A 16,330-nucleotide genomic window follows, 5' to 3' on the forward strand; every position below is an offset into this window, starting at 1 on the left:
CTCTAGCAAGATCAACTGGAGCTGCATGAAAAATAAATTCTCTGCGAGTACTAGCATCCACCAAAGCGTTATTACTGGCCATGGGACCAGGCTAATTAGTATGAGCTCAAATATGTTGTATGAAAAACTTATTATTTCTTGGTCCAAATTAATTTTTGTAATTCTAAAAGAATTTGACATATAGTACTAGTCAACCTAATTGGCCCTGTAATTTCAAGTGAGTGCACAGTGTTAACTACATAAGCAGAAAAAGAAATTAAATTGAAAGAATCATGAAATCTTTTAAAAACTTCCAACACAATTTTACATTCTGTAATTTGGGGGTGCCTGGCTTCTAGGATAAGAGTTCTATAAAAATATTATCTCAATTTAGACCTGTTTCTCTAGGTTGGCTCATGTCACATATTGTCTGGAATGACTCTATCTAAATTATCAGTTTTATGTCAACTTCTTGTTATAGATGTTATAATTTTTTAACCATATCCAATAACTTAAAGGCCAATAATCTATGACCAAGGCATGTAGAACATATTTATACATTTAAAACCAGTCAGAAACAAAATTGAAGTGGTTAACACATGTCTTTAATATTTAGACCAAGCACCATTTTTGCTTTTCTAGCTGTGATTTTAAAAGAAACACCTTGTCACCTGCTAAGTCTAATAATAACTCAGGGATTTTTCTAAGAGAAACAGCCATCAGCTCCCATACCAACAAGCTGAGGAGCTGCTGGCGCCTTTAAGATCAGCTCCTGCAGATGCTCCGCCCCCGGGCAGCTTGTCCAGCTGACCTAGGCTCTTTGCTGCAGGTACAGGGCTCCAAAGGCCGATTGAAACTGCTTTTTATTCATTTGTTCTCTTTTCAGAAACGAGTTAAGGCCAAATCAAGGTGTGAATGACCGGCAGATAAAGTTTTTACCATTTTTTCTTTTGAGCATGAAACATAAAACATTTAAACAATGAGAAACAAAAACCACAGACATAAACTGACAGACATGAACAGCTTGGTGCACCAAGGACAGACAATAGACATAGAGGGAAAAAACTAGATGGTGTCCCACTGAAAGGACTCAGATATCTTATCTATGGAGTTCAGAACCAGAAATAAGCATTTCTCTTATAGGAGCCAGCAGAGAGGCAGGACGTCTCCTACCTTTCTTCTGTTCCCAGGAGAGCTCTGAAAGTTTTTCTCTTTCTCCAAAGCATCTGTGGAGAGTCTGGGAGGACTGTTTCTCCCAAACCCATTCTCTCTCATGTCTAGGGTGTAAACTGTCTCTAATCAGGGTCCAGAGACTAAAACATAACTCTAAAAGAATGCATACACAAAAACACTTTACCATTACCTTGTCTCTTTTTTATTACAAGTTTTACTCATGCTAGCCCAAATCATCGAGGCCTTTTTTAGCCCATCTTACCCCAATATGTCCCTGTTTTATGGCTCCAGGAGATAAGGGTCAAAAGGTTTTATGGCCCCTGGTTCTTGGAACAGAGCTACTAAATCAGGAGAAGGATCGGATCTTCAAGTCCTTATTATTTTTATCTCGTCCTGTTGGAGTAAAAGTTGGTCAGAGTTGATGAAGCATCTGCATTTGAAACACATCTGGTTAGGCTTGGGCCTGGAATGTTCTCTGTTTTAACTTTTACCTTTGGCTGTTGGCAGTTTTGTAGTCCGAGGGGCTTCTCTGTCCCCCAACCTGGGGCATTTTGACCACAGGGGCAGGAACTGGCTGCTGTGGGGATAGGATCAAAGGCACTCTCCATGTTAATGATGACTAAGGAGAAAAATAACTTAATGCTGGAGACTGACTCCTCTCTTGGAATAAAACCAACAGATAAGGCAGGCTCCCTGAAAGAACTTCTCTTAATGAGCACTCTCTTTCTGTGAGCAAAAGTTGAAGGTCTAGCCACTAAAAGCAGAAATTCTTTTCTTGTTCTTGTTTTCCTTAGAGTCCTCCCCCACCTCACTATCAGCCTTTTCAGATCATTCCTCCTGTAGCATTTTTAACGCAGCCTGTCCCTTTAAGGTTCCTTGTTCCCAAGCAAAATTTAAATCTTTCCCAGCTTTTCTTAGCTGTCTACCTCGAGATTCCCAGAGAGCGAGCCAAGGTGCAATGGCAATCGCACTCACTAAGAAATCTCTCTATAGTGCTTCTTTTTATCCTAAGCCTTTTTCTTTTTAACAGCTCCTGAAGAGCCAGAAAAATTGGGTGAGACTGAGCAGTCTCCATGTTCACTGTAGCAGCTCTGCAGCTAGTTTCGCTCCCCCCTACTGTGTGGGCTGGGAGCACAATCACAGATAAAACACTATGCTTCAAAAATTAACGTTGGCTATCAACCAACACACCGCCACTAGAGCGGGGCCCATAAAATTAAGTTTCTTTTCACTACACCTGTTCCATAGCCGGAGAGAGGCAGGCTCTGGTTAAACTCCCCCAGTCTCCAGGGGTGAGACAGTATCTGCCAAGAGCCTCAATTTGAGCGATAACAAAAGCTGAGTTGACTCCATAGGTTTTGACTGACTCTGTTAATTGTTTTATTGTCTTAAAGTCAACAGGTTCATGATGTCGCTGCGCTGCCCGTTTGCATCCAGAAAAACTGGAAAACTCAATCCTAACTCTTTCCATACTTCCGGGCAAAAAGAAGTACTTCCTGCAGGCTTCACCATTGTTTTACCTTGAAAGTTATAGGGTGGTTTAGGAGGTGCTGTTGGCATAATTGCCTTCTTATTTAAGTCCTTGGCTTGTTTCTGCACAGCGTAAGTGTTTGGCCAGTCAGAATGATAAATCTCTTTCTCATAATGAGCTACCTCCTCCTCAAGGTCAGCTAAGTCACTATCACTAAACTCTGAATCACTAGACATCTCCAAGGTCAATGCCTTTAATGATGGATAAATTTTTTTTTGTTCCTAGATCTTGATTACTATTCTCGCCTTTGTCTATCCTCTCCTTGATCTTTTCTACCTTTTCTTTTACCTCTTTTCCTCCTTTTCTTTTCTTTCCTTCCTTCAAAACTTTCTCTCCTTCTGACATACTCTCCTGTTGCTCTGTAAGGATTCTCTGATCTGTCTTAACAGCTTCTTCACATCGTTTATCTTCCAAGCAGGCACGGATCATACGCCAAAACGGCCTTGTCCCTGGTTTAAGCTTGCCCACTGTAGTCTCCTTATCCAGATCTTTTCCCAGCTTCTCCCATGCTCTCAAAGTGAGCGACCCTGACACTATAAACCACGGGGCACAACGGTTACACTCATCAAGAAAACTCAGCAGGATTTTCTTTTCAATTTTAAGCTTACGCTGACCAAGAAGCTCCTGAAGAGCTGACAGGAGCAGGGTGGAGTGTGAGCTTCCCATGCTTTTACGACCTTATTTACGATCGATTTACAAGCAAGGGGAGCTGGCGAGCTGGCGTGTTTATTTACACACGATCTTGTGGCTCATCATGGACTCTTCCCAACAAATGCATTCATGCCCTGGACGGTGGCAATTCAGACAGAAGCAACACCACAACACAAAAAGAGTATAAGGCAAAAGTGCTAGTCCAACCCACAAAGGAACAAATGGAAAAGACAACATTACCGTGCTCCACAAACCCCTTTTTGCCTCTAAACCAAGGCTATCATTGTCTCTGCTTTTCCAGAGAACTTTATTGTCCTACTAGGGAAGTTTTACAATCCCTTATCTCGGAGCTTTATCGTCCCAACTTCAGGAACTTTACCTTTCCACTTCTAGGAACTCTATTGTCCCAATTCCAGCAACTAATAGCCCCCCAATTGGGAACTTACCGATGCCGACCGTCCTGAGGCTGAAAAAGATCTGGATCCAGACGAGAAAAGATCTCGGGTGTCCGTACGGGCCACCAGTTGTCGCGCCCACCTCGACCGGCAAGGAAGACGCAACACCGTTGGATCCTTCTCAATCAGCCTTTATTGCAGGAACACCTTATTGATGATACGGGGACCCCGGGGAACAAAGGCACTCGCCTTAAATACAAGACAGGCTGTGGCTGTAAATTTGTCCACTGGGGATTGGTGGAGCATGAAATACCTATTTAGCATGAATATCACCCTGGCCTTGTAGATGCTGGGGGTCTGCCAACACATGCGCTGTAGGTGTTTACCACAAACGACCACCGGATGTCGGCGACATCTTTAGCCGCTCCCTACACTTTTCCCCTTGCCACTGATATGACAATCATAGTGCTTTTCTCTTTTTCCTCTTCCTAGTCCTCTGTTAAATTGCTTATCTTCTTTCCCCTCATTTTGTTTCTTTTATACTTCATTTTCACTTTTTATTTAACTTACTTGTTCATACCCTAAATGTAGTATAAAAGGTGGGCAAGAAGAGTTCTTAATAGGATGATGATAATGAGAAAAATGGAGGAACTGTCCAATCCTGTATGGCCAGCTCAAGCAGGCTTCATCACATCTCCTATTTTCATCCTTAAAGTGTGTCCATTACCTTGATTTAGGGTGGGGAAAGATTTTTGTCCTACTTAAACTATCCTGTTTAAGAGTCAAAGGTCATGATTTCCCTGCAGAGATAAATTCAATATACATCCAACTTCTCTCCTCATTTTTTTCTTATACAGTGCCATGGGCTCAGTTCCTGTACAGTGTTTGAAGCTGGGCTCAAAATGAGCCTCATACACTTCGTTTCATCCTTTCAACACTAAATTGTATTCACTTTGAACTGATCAATTCTTCCAGGGTTTGTAAAACAGGAGTTAATTACATATAAACCTACAAAAGATCAGAAGCATCTCTAATGGATAGTCTCAATGCGTATGTAAGTCCTTGGAGATTTTAGGGTATTCTTGCATGTCCATGAGACATAAAGTTCTCTGTGATCTTTGGCAAAGATGTTGAGGATGGGAGAATGTGACTCCATGTAAAATTTGGAAAGAATTCTTCTGTTTCTGGTATTGATTGCAAATAACTGTAGGACAGGACAATAATCCAGTTCTGAGAAAATAACTGGAGGGCAGGGATGATTCTCTTGGTGGTCTTCATGACCAGATTGATGAATGAAATCATGGTTTATAGTTTATTTACTCACAAATTTCACTAAGCATTTTTATAACAAAAGTCTGAAAAAGGAATACGTATGTTATAATGACCACTCTTTATGTAACAGGATTTAAAGGCTTAAGACTTGCTTGCTGTGTTGAACTTAAGTAAGCCTTTAACCCATCTGAGTACCTTATAGCCAAATGATGTGAGACCATCAATATCTACAACTGTGTACATTCTGACACCTGCCTTGGCTTAGCATCAGGTTTTGGTAATTGACAGGTGAATTGTCACTCTCCATTTCTAGGATTCTGGCTTCTTTACATTTCTTAATCCATACTTTCACCATTGACTGTATTAATCAGGATTCTTAGACTCACAGAACTAATAGATAGTCTCTATATGGTAATGGAATTTGTTAGGATGACTTACAGTCTGTAGTCAAATTCCCCAACAATGGTCAGCTGCCAATGAGAAGTCCAGGAATCTAGTAGTTTCATAGTCCTACAAGGCTAGTTGTTTCATCTGGTCTCCTGTAGATTCCAACAGATGTGTGGAAAGTAAATGCAAGCAGATGAAGTAGAGCTAATCTTCCTTCTATCAATGTACTTAAGTAAATATTCAACAGGTGTAGTCCAGATTAATGGTATGTACCACCACATCCTGGTTCTGGTCCTTGTTTTGCCCTAGGTTGACCTTGAACTCAAAGATCTCAGTGCCTTAGTCTCCTGCAATTAAAGGCATGTACTACCTTGACTGGTCCTAAGCTTTTCATAGTCTCTATTCCTCTATATCTTCAGGCATATGTCAAAGTCAGAAACTTGTGTCTCCCAGGCTCAAGATGTGGATCATAGTTGAGCCCTCCAAATCTGAATTGGAATTCATTCCAGATATAGTCAAGTTGATAAACAGGATTAGCCATTACTCTTACATGTGCACTCTCCCCTTCCTCCCTTTATTGTTACCTTTTGTAACACATGTATCTTATCTGACAAATATTGTAAATAGGGGTGGTTTCCCTGTGAATATAACAGACCTGATTAATGAAGCTTTACTTCAGCATTACCTATTCTGTCAGGCTGACAAGCAAACAAGAGCTCCAGCATCTCACTTCATTCTTACTCAGACAACACAGGGCACATGTTAGACAGCTTTCCATGACTGTAACCAGAGTAAAACAATGAAAGAAAAAAAGCATTTTATTTCATGATTTCAGAGGTTTCTACCACCGTGATGGAAGGATGCAGGAGAACATAGTTATTAAACTCATGGCATTTGGGAAGCAGCAGAACTGAGTAAAATTGAAAGGAATCAAGAAAAAAAGTACATCTCTCAAAGAAACATTCCTAGTTTGATACTTCCACCCCAAGAAAACTTCCATATCTGTTAACAATATGCCAACTGTTAAAATGCATTAATGTCTTAAACCATGGATAAGACAGAGACAACACAAGCTAATTGTGTCAGAAAATAAGAATTGTGCTTACAAAATCTCTCAGACATCCTCAGTGCCATCAAGTGACTAAGATGAGACAACACAGGTGAAGGTGCTCATACACCACCGTGTCCTTTTCCATTGTGTTCACACACATGTGATTCTTTATACTTCTGGAAACCTCCACTATTTACCTTTGCTTTAGTAAATTCCATACTTTTTAAAATTGGGGGTGTTTGGGATATTTATTTTTATAGTTTTCATTCTCCTAAGAAAATGTTCACAGTGCTGTTTGGAGGAAATGTTGTTAGTGATCCCATCCCTAAGATCTTTTTGAAGGTTTCTTTACATTTTAGGTGGACATTTAAAAGCTTTAGAATTATGAGTAGGTCACAATGTGAATATGTACATTTTAAAACATAAGTGTTTGTTTAATATATTTACTGAAAATATTTTTCTAAGGTGTGTTGTTGTAATATTCTAAAAATAAAGTAGTCTTTTGACCTGCTCTAGGGCCGGCACCACACTGTTCCAAGATATCTGGTAGATATCTTTGACTCAGTGAGCAAAGCATCTCATCCGCTCTGCTCCATCCCATATCACACTGCTGAAGGCCTCTCTCTGAGCCTGACAGAAATCTCTCTAGCTATCTAATACCAAAGGCAGGTTTCCAGGACAGAAACACATCCCAAGTCCTATGTGGCCCAGATTAGCTGCCACACACTCTTACACTTAAATCTGACATGAAAAAACATATAACACAAAAACATTTGATCTAATTGATAAGATAAAATTGCTCACCTAATCATACAAAGCCATGTACACATCCATCCCTTAAGAACACCTCTGCCCAGCAGACTGGAAATGATGAGAAGGGGCTCCTGATGGGGGCCCTGGCTTGAGCAACACCCAGGACTTGGACAGCAGGGTAGGCCAGACTAATGCATGTACCCGCAATGAAGAGAGCTCTGAACATGATCTGCTCAGGGATGAACCTCCCAGCACCACCAACACCCCTGGAAGCCTGCGCAAGTTCAGTCTACAAGGGGATGCCCTACAGAGCAGGGACTTCTACTTCAGCATAATTCTCTGGTAGCTGAGGGGGCAGGGCTGGAAGGGGCTGACCTGCCTGGGCTCACTGATGAGGAGTATGAACGCCGCAGGGAGCTGCAGGAGATCAAGTGCCACCTGGAAAATGGCAACCAGCTGAGTATCTTCTTCTCCCAGGCCTCCAGTGACAACAGTGCCCTAGATGTCAACCACAATGAGAGCCTAGGCCATGAGATGGCCATGCTGGGGGAAGAGCTTCGGCACCTAGAGTTCAAGTGTTGCAATATCTTGTGGACACAGAAGATGCAGCAGTTGAGGGGGCATTGTATGAAGGTCTGGCTGCTGGAAGAAAAGAGTTTCTATGACCTGGCATCCAGTGAGCCCAAAAAGCATGAGCTATCTGATATCTCTGAACTGCCAGAGAAATCAGACAAGGATAGCACCAGCACCTACAACAATGGGGAGAGCTGCCACAGCACTCCACTGCTTGTGGAGCCTCTGCCTGAGAGCCCCCTGAAGCAATCTGCTGCTGGCAATTCCAACTTGAACCAGACCCCTTCTGGCCCTCCTGTCACCACCTACCTCGAGGGTGCTCCTTCACCAGGGAGCCCAGCCAAGTTCTGATAACTTTAGCGGGATCCCGAAGTGGGTCGTAGATAACACACAGAAGAGCATGTCAGCTGTAGCACCAAGACAAGTGTTACTCTGGAGCATGTGAGCCCTGAAGGTAGCCCTTACCCCTCCAGGTGCCACCATGGCAAGGAGATCAAGCAGTACCATAGCTGTGTGCAGTTGGCCCTGTCACATACCCTGGAGGATCTGAGTCATGGCTCCTTGAGCTTGGCTAGTGGTCTTCGGGTGGACAGGGTGGTGGCTGCAGCTGTTGAAGCACCCCGCATGGACTGGAAAGTGAAGGTGTGAAGTGATGGGACCCACTATGTGGCCAAGTGGCCTGGACAAGATCGACTGCTGAAGGCCAGAGGCCTGAAGATCCGAGAGACGTGCAGTGCTATGACCACTGATGATGATGCAGTAAGTGTGATGAAGATGGGCCGCTACTGGAACAAAGAAGAGAGGAAATGACACCTGAATCGAGCATGGAAGCAAAGGAAGCATGGTGAGTTCATGCAGAGCTATCTGGAGTGTCTAAGGGAGCAGCAGAACGGTGACAGCAAACCTAAGCTCAACATCATTGCGCTGAGCCAGTGTAAGACCATGAAGAAGCGAAACAAGAAGATTCTGGACAACTGGATCAACATCCAGGAGATGCTGGCACATGGTGCCCGCTCAGCTGATGGGAAAAGGATCTACAACCCTCTGCTCTCTGTCACCACTGTCTAAGCTGCTCCAATAGGAGCCCAGCCCAGGCCTAGAGAATCTGACCCTCGCGCTCCCTTAGAATCTAGTGTGTGTCGATGTGTGTGCTTGCACGATATGCTCATGCACACTCCTACCTGTATATGTATGTGTCCATAGGACTTTGGTAAGTAGAAAGCCCCAGGAAGGAACACTTCTCTTACACCTAGTTCCTTCTCTCCAAGAAGCTATGCCAACAACCAGCATAGAGGCATACCCATAAAGAGCACCTCTGTGTGCATATACATGGTATTCTTGCTATGTTCTTGGAGACAGGAAAGTCAGTGCGGAGAGGTGAGGTGAACTATCCTAAGCACAAGAGAATGTCGAACTTCATGCAGAAAATGAACTCTCCTCTTCTAGGAGCTGCAATTATTTGTAGACAAAGGCAACCCTGAATTTTGTGATTTTCTTTTTTTCTGTGCTTGCCAATAGTTGTTTTCTGTTTTGTGGACCTGCCCTGGGGGCTGGCAGCTCCTATAGGTAGCCTGGGAAAGGTGAACCCCACTGAATGCTAGCTGAGGAGGTTGGGGGGGAGAGAGAGATGGTTGGGTGGGAGGGAAAGGAAGAAGATGGGTTAGAATAAAAAGCCGCTGTCCTGGTGGCCTCTACCCTGAGGAGTAGCAAAGGGGTTCTGCCTTAGCTTTCAAGGCTTAACCATGAGGCCCACTTCTCTCACCAGTGACTGAAGGAGAGTGAGATCACAGGGATTTGGGGCACAGTATCCATGCAAAAAGAATTCTTCTATGTCAACTTCGGCAGAGCCACTCTTTTCACTGGCATAAGTAAGGAGTGCCAAACAAAATGAGCAACACAGAAGACCTTACATAGTTTAGAGATGATCTGGTGGGAGGGTGAGGCTTGGGCCCAATGAAAGGAAGGTGGGCTAAGAGATGACTAGGACCCAGATGATGTAACTTAAAAGTGCCACTTTTTTGGTGCCTTTCAGGCTTGGTGAAGCTCACTGGATTCTACAGGATGCCACTGATCCCCAACTACATCCCAAGAATAAAGCAAGCTGCCTTTCTAAAAAAAAGAACATTAGAACATTCATAACAACCTGTGAAGTAACACCATGGAATCTTAACATCAGTCTCCAAGTTCTCTTTCAGTGGTAGCTTCTCCTGTTCCTCCTGTCTTTTCATCCTTTCTTTTCCAGTCCCCTCCCCTTCCCTCAAACTTTTCTCCTGCCCATCCTTCCTTCTTGTCCAATGACAGAACTCATTCTATCTCATACCTGCCTCGCCTGTGACATCATCCCACAAAGATGTTCATTCAGTTATTGCCCTAGAATATGTCACCAAGAATCATACTACCTCAAAACCTTCAGCCCATACCATGTTTCCTACATAATGTACCTTGGATACTGTTCGTATTATGTATGATACATATACCTCTATTTTGCATTGGGTAGTCTGACATATATTGTATGCCTAATGAAACTGATTTCACTGTTCAATATGATTTCTTGGATAGTTTCAGTTCAGTTTGTTTTATTATTATTTATTTGTATGTATATTGGTATGCATATTTAAGTGCCCATGTCTACAGGTCACAGTTCCACTTGGAGAAAGCAGTGTTACCTTTCCACCATTCTGATTCTGAATTACTGGCATTATGGATGTCAGACTTCAATTCAAATGTATCAATTGAATCATCTTATCAGCCCTCAGTTTTTAAAATGACCAGTAAGATAGTTCATTAGTTCTGATAGCCTGAGTTCCACCCCAAAATATTTTTGAAACCACCAAAGAAAATACTAAATATATTTCAAAGATAAAATTTACAACCCTTGTAGCATTTTGCCATTTACTCTAAAGAATAATACAGAGAAATCCAATGCCTTGCGTTATTTAACTGTAAGTATTTTCAAGATCACGTTTTGTTTTTACTATTGGGAAAATTAGGTATACCTGATTTTGTACTATCCTCAGTCATGTCCTCTTCAAATAGCAGAGCTTCCAGGGACTAATCCACTACCCAAAGACGATACGTGGACTGACCCTGGGCTCCAACCTCATAGGTAGCAATGAACAGCCTAGTAAGAGCACCAGTGGAAGGGGAAGTCCTTGGTCCTGCTAAGACTGAATCCACAGTGAACGTGATTGTTGGGGGGAGGGCGGTAATGGGGGGGGAGGAAGGGGAGGGGAAAACCCATATAGAAGGGGAGGCGGAGGGGTTAGGAGGATGTTGGCCTGGAAACCGGGAATGGCAATAGCATTCGAAATGTAAATAAGGAATACTCAAGTTAATAAAAAAAATAAATAAAAAGGACAACCCTTGTACTATTTTGTCATTTACACTATAGAATAATACAGAAAAATTCAATGTCTTACGTTATTTAACTGTAAATATTTTCAAGATCACATTTTATTTTTAGTATTGGGCAAATTAGGTATACATGATTTTGTACTATTCTCAGTCATGTCCTCTTCTAATAGCAGGCATATTCAAATTATCAGGTGTACATGAAGGACTACACTGATGAGTGGAAGAGCTATATTGACATTGTTGATAATGTAACTTGGAAGGGCTACATAATGCTACATTTGAAATTCTATGGCAGCATAGAGGGCCACAATAACATTCGCCACCACAAGATGGCGCTGGCTTCCACTGCGCCCCACGTGGAAAGCTGAGGTAGCTTTGCCATTACAAGATGGCTCTGGCCTCCGCTGCGCCAGCCGACTTCCTTTCAGGAAGTTAACTGTGTGCGCATGTGGAAGAGTACCTTCGTGCCAGGTCTTTGCCCACACTGAGGTGTGCCTAATGAGATCATGGGTAAGTGACCAATCAGGTGTGGATGCGCCGTGCTAGGGTGTATATAAGCCACGCCATGCCAGCGCGCGGGGCCTCTCCTTAAGATTCAATAAATGTTTAGCTGCAGCAAGGATTCGTGTGTCCCCGTGTATTCTTGTTGGCGAGAGGCAGCGCGGGACATTTGGTGCCTAGAACCCGGGATGCTACACCATTGACAGGTGCCGAGAGGTCCTTCATAGGTGGAGAGAATCCAAAGCTGCAGGACGCGGGTAAGATCCTGAGAGACAATGCTTAGCCTTGACCTGTTCTACTTCACTCCCCTGCTAGATGCGGCGGAAGTTTTTATTATACTTTTGGCAGCCCTCAGGGTTTCTCTATCGGCCTTTGAGTTTCTAGCTACCGCCAGACAGTGTCAGAGGTCGCATGGGAGCCGCCCAGCTGTAATAGCAAAGTGGAGAGCACTGGGGGAGGGGCAAGGCGGCATGTCAGAAACAGGATGGGATAAAAAATTAAAGAGCTCAAGGAAAAATGATAACAAGCAGACAGTCCCCTCTGCGGAGGCAAGAGATTGGGGAAAAAATGCCCCGGGAGAGATAAAACAGAGAAGGGAGAAAAAAGTCTTGAAAAGGAGAAGTCTTTATCCAGTAAAGGATTTAAAGATTTCAGAGCTTGATAGCTCAGAGACAGACGAGCTTAGCTTAGAGACAGACGGGGAAGAGGATTTAGAAGATGAGGCAGCTCGCTATGAAGAAGAAGGATACTACCCAGATGAACAATGAGCTAACAGCTTGGGTAAACAAAAGGAGGGGGAGGCGGAAACCATGCGGTTTCCTGGCCTATAAGCCCCAGCGCCCCTCCATCTTATATGGAGAGATTTCACTCAGATTCCTTCCTCACTAAAGAGGAACAGAAAAAGATACAACAGGCATTTCCGATGTTTGAGGCTGCCGATGGAGGCCGTGTTCACGCACCAGTAGAATATGTTCAAATTAAGGAACTTGCCGAGTCGGTCCGTAACTATGGAGTTAGTGCCAATTTTACTATTGCTCAAGTCGAGAGGCTTGCCACTCTGGCCATGACTCCAGGAGACTGGCAGACAACAGTGAAGGCTGTGCTCCCTAATATGGGACAATATATGGAATAGAAAGCCTTGTGGTATGATGCCTCTCAGGCACAGGCCAAAGTCAATGCCATTGCTGAAGGCAATCAGAGAGACTGGACACTTGATCTGCTAACAGGACAAGGGCAGTATGCCAATAATCAAACAAACTATAACTGGGGAGCATACGCTCAAATTTCCGCTGCCACTGTTAAGGCGTGGAAGGCACTTTCCAAGAAGGGAGAGTCTGGGGGACACTTAACGAGAATTATACAAAGCCCCAGGAGCCATTCTCAGACTTCGTGGCTAGGATGACAGAGGCAGCAGGCAGGATCTTTGGAGACCCTGAACAGGCAATGCCTTTAGTGGAACAGTTGGTCTATGAGCAAGCCGCACAGGAATGCAGAGCAGCTATTACACCTAGGAAGAGCAAAGCATTACAATACTGGCTGAGAGTTTGCCGAGAACTTGGAAGTCCACTTACTAATGCCGGCCTCGCGGCTGCTATCCTACAGGGCCAAAAGTGCTCAGGTACAGATGATCGCAGGGTCTGCTATAACTGTGGCAAACCAGGACATCTGAAAAAGGAGTGTCAGGCCCTCAAAAAGAAGAGAGCACCAGGACTGTGTACTAAGTGTGGGAAAGGCTATCATTGGGCTAGTGAGTGTCGCTCAGTTAAAGATATCGGAGGCAGGTTTATTCAGCCCGGGCCTCCCCAGGCAGAAGGGGGTGAAAACACTCCAAAAAATGGGTATCTGGGCCCCAAGTCTCAGGGCCCCAAAACATATGGGACTCCAGCTTACAAAAGACGGACACCACGGTTCACAGAGCCACAAAATGCTCAGCAGGAGTGGACCTCTGTTCCACCACCCAATTCATATTAATGCCACTGATGGGTGTGCAACCGGTCCCCACTGACTACAAAGGCCCCCTACGCGTGGGAAGTGTCGGCCTTATTATGGATTGATCCTCCTTAACCTTAAAGGGACTTATTGTTCACCCTGGAATAATAGATCAAGATTACACGGGAGAACTTCAAGTTCTCTGCTCTTGCCCTCAAGCCGTTTTTTCCATCTCCTCAGGTGACAGGAATGCTGAGTTGATTATTCTTCCAAGCTTACATGATCATTTTCCTTCTTCCGGGGTTCCTAGAGGCACCACGAAGTTTGGCTCTTCTGAGACTGATTCTGCTTATTTAATGATGGACCTTAGTTCCAGACCCTCTTTAGAGTTGAATATAGAAGGGAAAATTTTTATGGGAATTCTAAATACAGGGGCTGATAAAAGCATTATCTCCTCTAGTTGGTGGCCTAAGGCATGGCCTGTCACTCAATCATCCCATTCCTTACAAGGACTAGGGTATGAGGCCAGCCCCACTATCAGCTCACGCTCCTTGATCTGGCATGCTCCAGAAGGCCAATCAGGAAGGTTTATTCCTTATGTCCTCCCTCTTGTAAACCTTTGGGGGAGGGATGTCTTACAGGGTCTAGGTCTGACATTGACCAACAAGTACTCTCGACAAGCTGTCGAGATTATGAAGAGAATGGGCTACGAGGAAGAGAAGGGATTAGGAAAAAAGGAACAAGGAAAATTAGAACCGGTGCCACAAGAAGGTAATATAGGAAAGCAGGGCCTGGGTTTTTCCTAGGTACCATTGAGGGTTCTATGCCCATACCCTGGCTCATGGAGGAGGCAATATGGGTTCCTCAATGGCATCTATCCTCTGAAAAATTAGAAGCTGCCACTAAATTGGTTAATGAACAATTACAGCTTGGTCATTTAGAACCGTCCATTTCACCATGGAATACTCCTATTTTTGTGATAAAGAAAAAATCAGGAAAATGGAGACTTCTCCATGAGTTGAGAGCCATTAATGCACAGATGTGTTTATTTGGCTCGATCCAACGAGGCCTACCCTTACTCTCCGCCTTACCTAAGCAATGGAAGAAAATAATTATAGACATTAAGGATTGTTTCTTTTCCATCCCCTTGTGTCCACAAGACAGACAGAGGTTTGCATTTACTATACCAGCTATTAATCATCTTGAACCTGATAAGAGATTTCAGTGGAAGGTCCTGCCTCAAGGCATGGCCAATAGCCCCACTATTTGCCAACTATTTGTGCAACGAGCCCTTGAACCTATAAGGAAGCAATTTCCATCTTTGCTTCTGGCTCATTACATGGATGATATTTTAACGTGTGATAGAGATTTAACAACCTTACAGACCTCATATCCCATCTTAATCAAAACATTGGAACAATGGGGAATACAGGTCGCTACAGAAAAGGTTCAAATTGCAGAAATTGGCTCATTTCTGGGATCGGTCATTTATCCTGAAAAAAATAGTTCCCCAGAAATTAGAGATTCGCAGAAATCATTTACATACCTTAAATGAATTCCAAAAATTATTGGAAGATATAAATTGGCTGAGACCATTTTTAAAGAATTCCTCTGCTGAGTTGAAACCTTTATTTGATATTCTGGAAGGGGACTCTCATATCTCCTCTCCGAGAGCATTGACACCAGCCGCAAACCAGGCCTTACAAGTTGTAGAAAAAGCCTTACAGGATGCTCAATTGGAGCGCATTGATGAAACCAAGCCTTTTGATTGTGTGTTTTCAAAACTATGCAATTACCAACAGCTGTCTTGTGGCAGGATGGGTCTTTATTATGGATCCAACCCAATGCATCTCCTGCTAAGATTACTGACTGGTATCCCGATGCGGTTGCTCAGCTTGCACTCTGCAGGTTGAAGGCAGTTATTACTCATTTTGGGAAAGAACCCAAAGCCTTGATAGTACCATATACAGCCATTCAGGTTCAAACATTAGCTGCTACCTCAAATGCTTGGGCAGTGTTAGTTACTTCCTTTGCTGGACAGATTGATAATCATTATCCAAAACACCCGATCCTACAATTTGCTTTAAGCCAAGCCATTGTGTTCCCACACATAATGTCTCAGAAACCACTTGTTGATGGGGTTGTAGTGTATACAGATGTGTCAAAAACTGGTATAGGTGCTTATGTGGTCAATAATAAGGTAGTATCTAAGCAGTATAATGAAACCTCACCTCAAGTTGTGGGATGTTTAGTGGTGCTAGAGGTCCTCGAGACCTTCCCAGGCCCGCTTAACATTTTGTCAGATTCCTCCTATGTGGTTAATGCAGTTAAGGTTCTTGAGGTGGCTGGATTAATCAGGCCTTCCAGCAAATTTGCTCAAATTTTTCAACAAATTCAATCTACCCTTCTCGGCAGGAGATCCCCAGTATTTATAACACATATTAGAGCTCACTCGGGCCTTCCTGGTCCAGTGTCCCGTGGAAATGACCTAGCGGACAAAGCTACAAGAGTGATTGCAGTTGCCTTGTCCCCCCAATTAGATGTAGCAAAAGAATTTCACAGACAATTTCATGTGACAGCTGAAACTTTACACCGCCGATTTGCTTTGACTAGAAAAGAAGCTAGGGAGATAGTTACCCAATGTCAAAATTGTTGTCAATTCCTGCCTGTACCCCATGTGGGAGTTAACCCACGAGGAATCTGACCGCTACAGGTCTGGCAAATGGATGTTACTCATATCCCTTCTTTTGGAAGACTTCAGTATCTGCATGTTTCTATTGA

General features: G+C 43.6%; 1 pseudogene; it reads left to right on the top strand.

The window, feature by feature from the left end:
• The first annotated feature begins 3,437 nt into the window (after nucleotides 1-3,437).
• Nucleotides 3,438-8,833, top strand: LOC134480134 (PDZ domain-containing protein 4-like; annotated as a pseudogene).
• The last annotated feature ends 7,497 nt before the right edge of the window (nucleotides 8,834-16,330 follow it).

Source organism: Rattus norvegicus, chromosome 8, assembly GCF_021556685.1.
Source record: "Rattus norvegicus strain SHRSP/BbbUtx chromosome 8, alternate assembly SHRSP_T2T, whole genome shotgun sequence".
Classification (NCBI taxonomy): domain Eukaryota; kingdom Metazoa; phylum Chordata; class Mammalia; order Rodentia; family Muridae; genus Rattus; species Rattus norvegicus.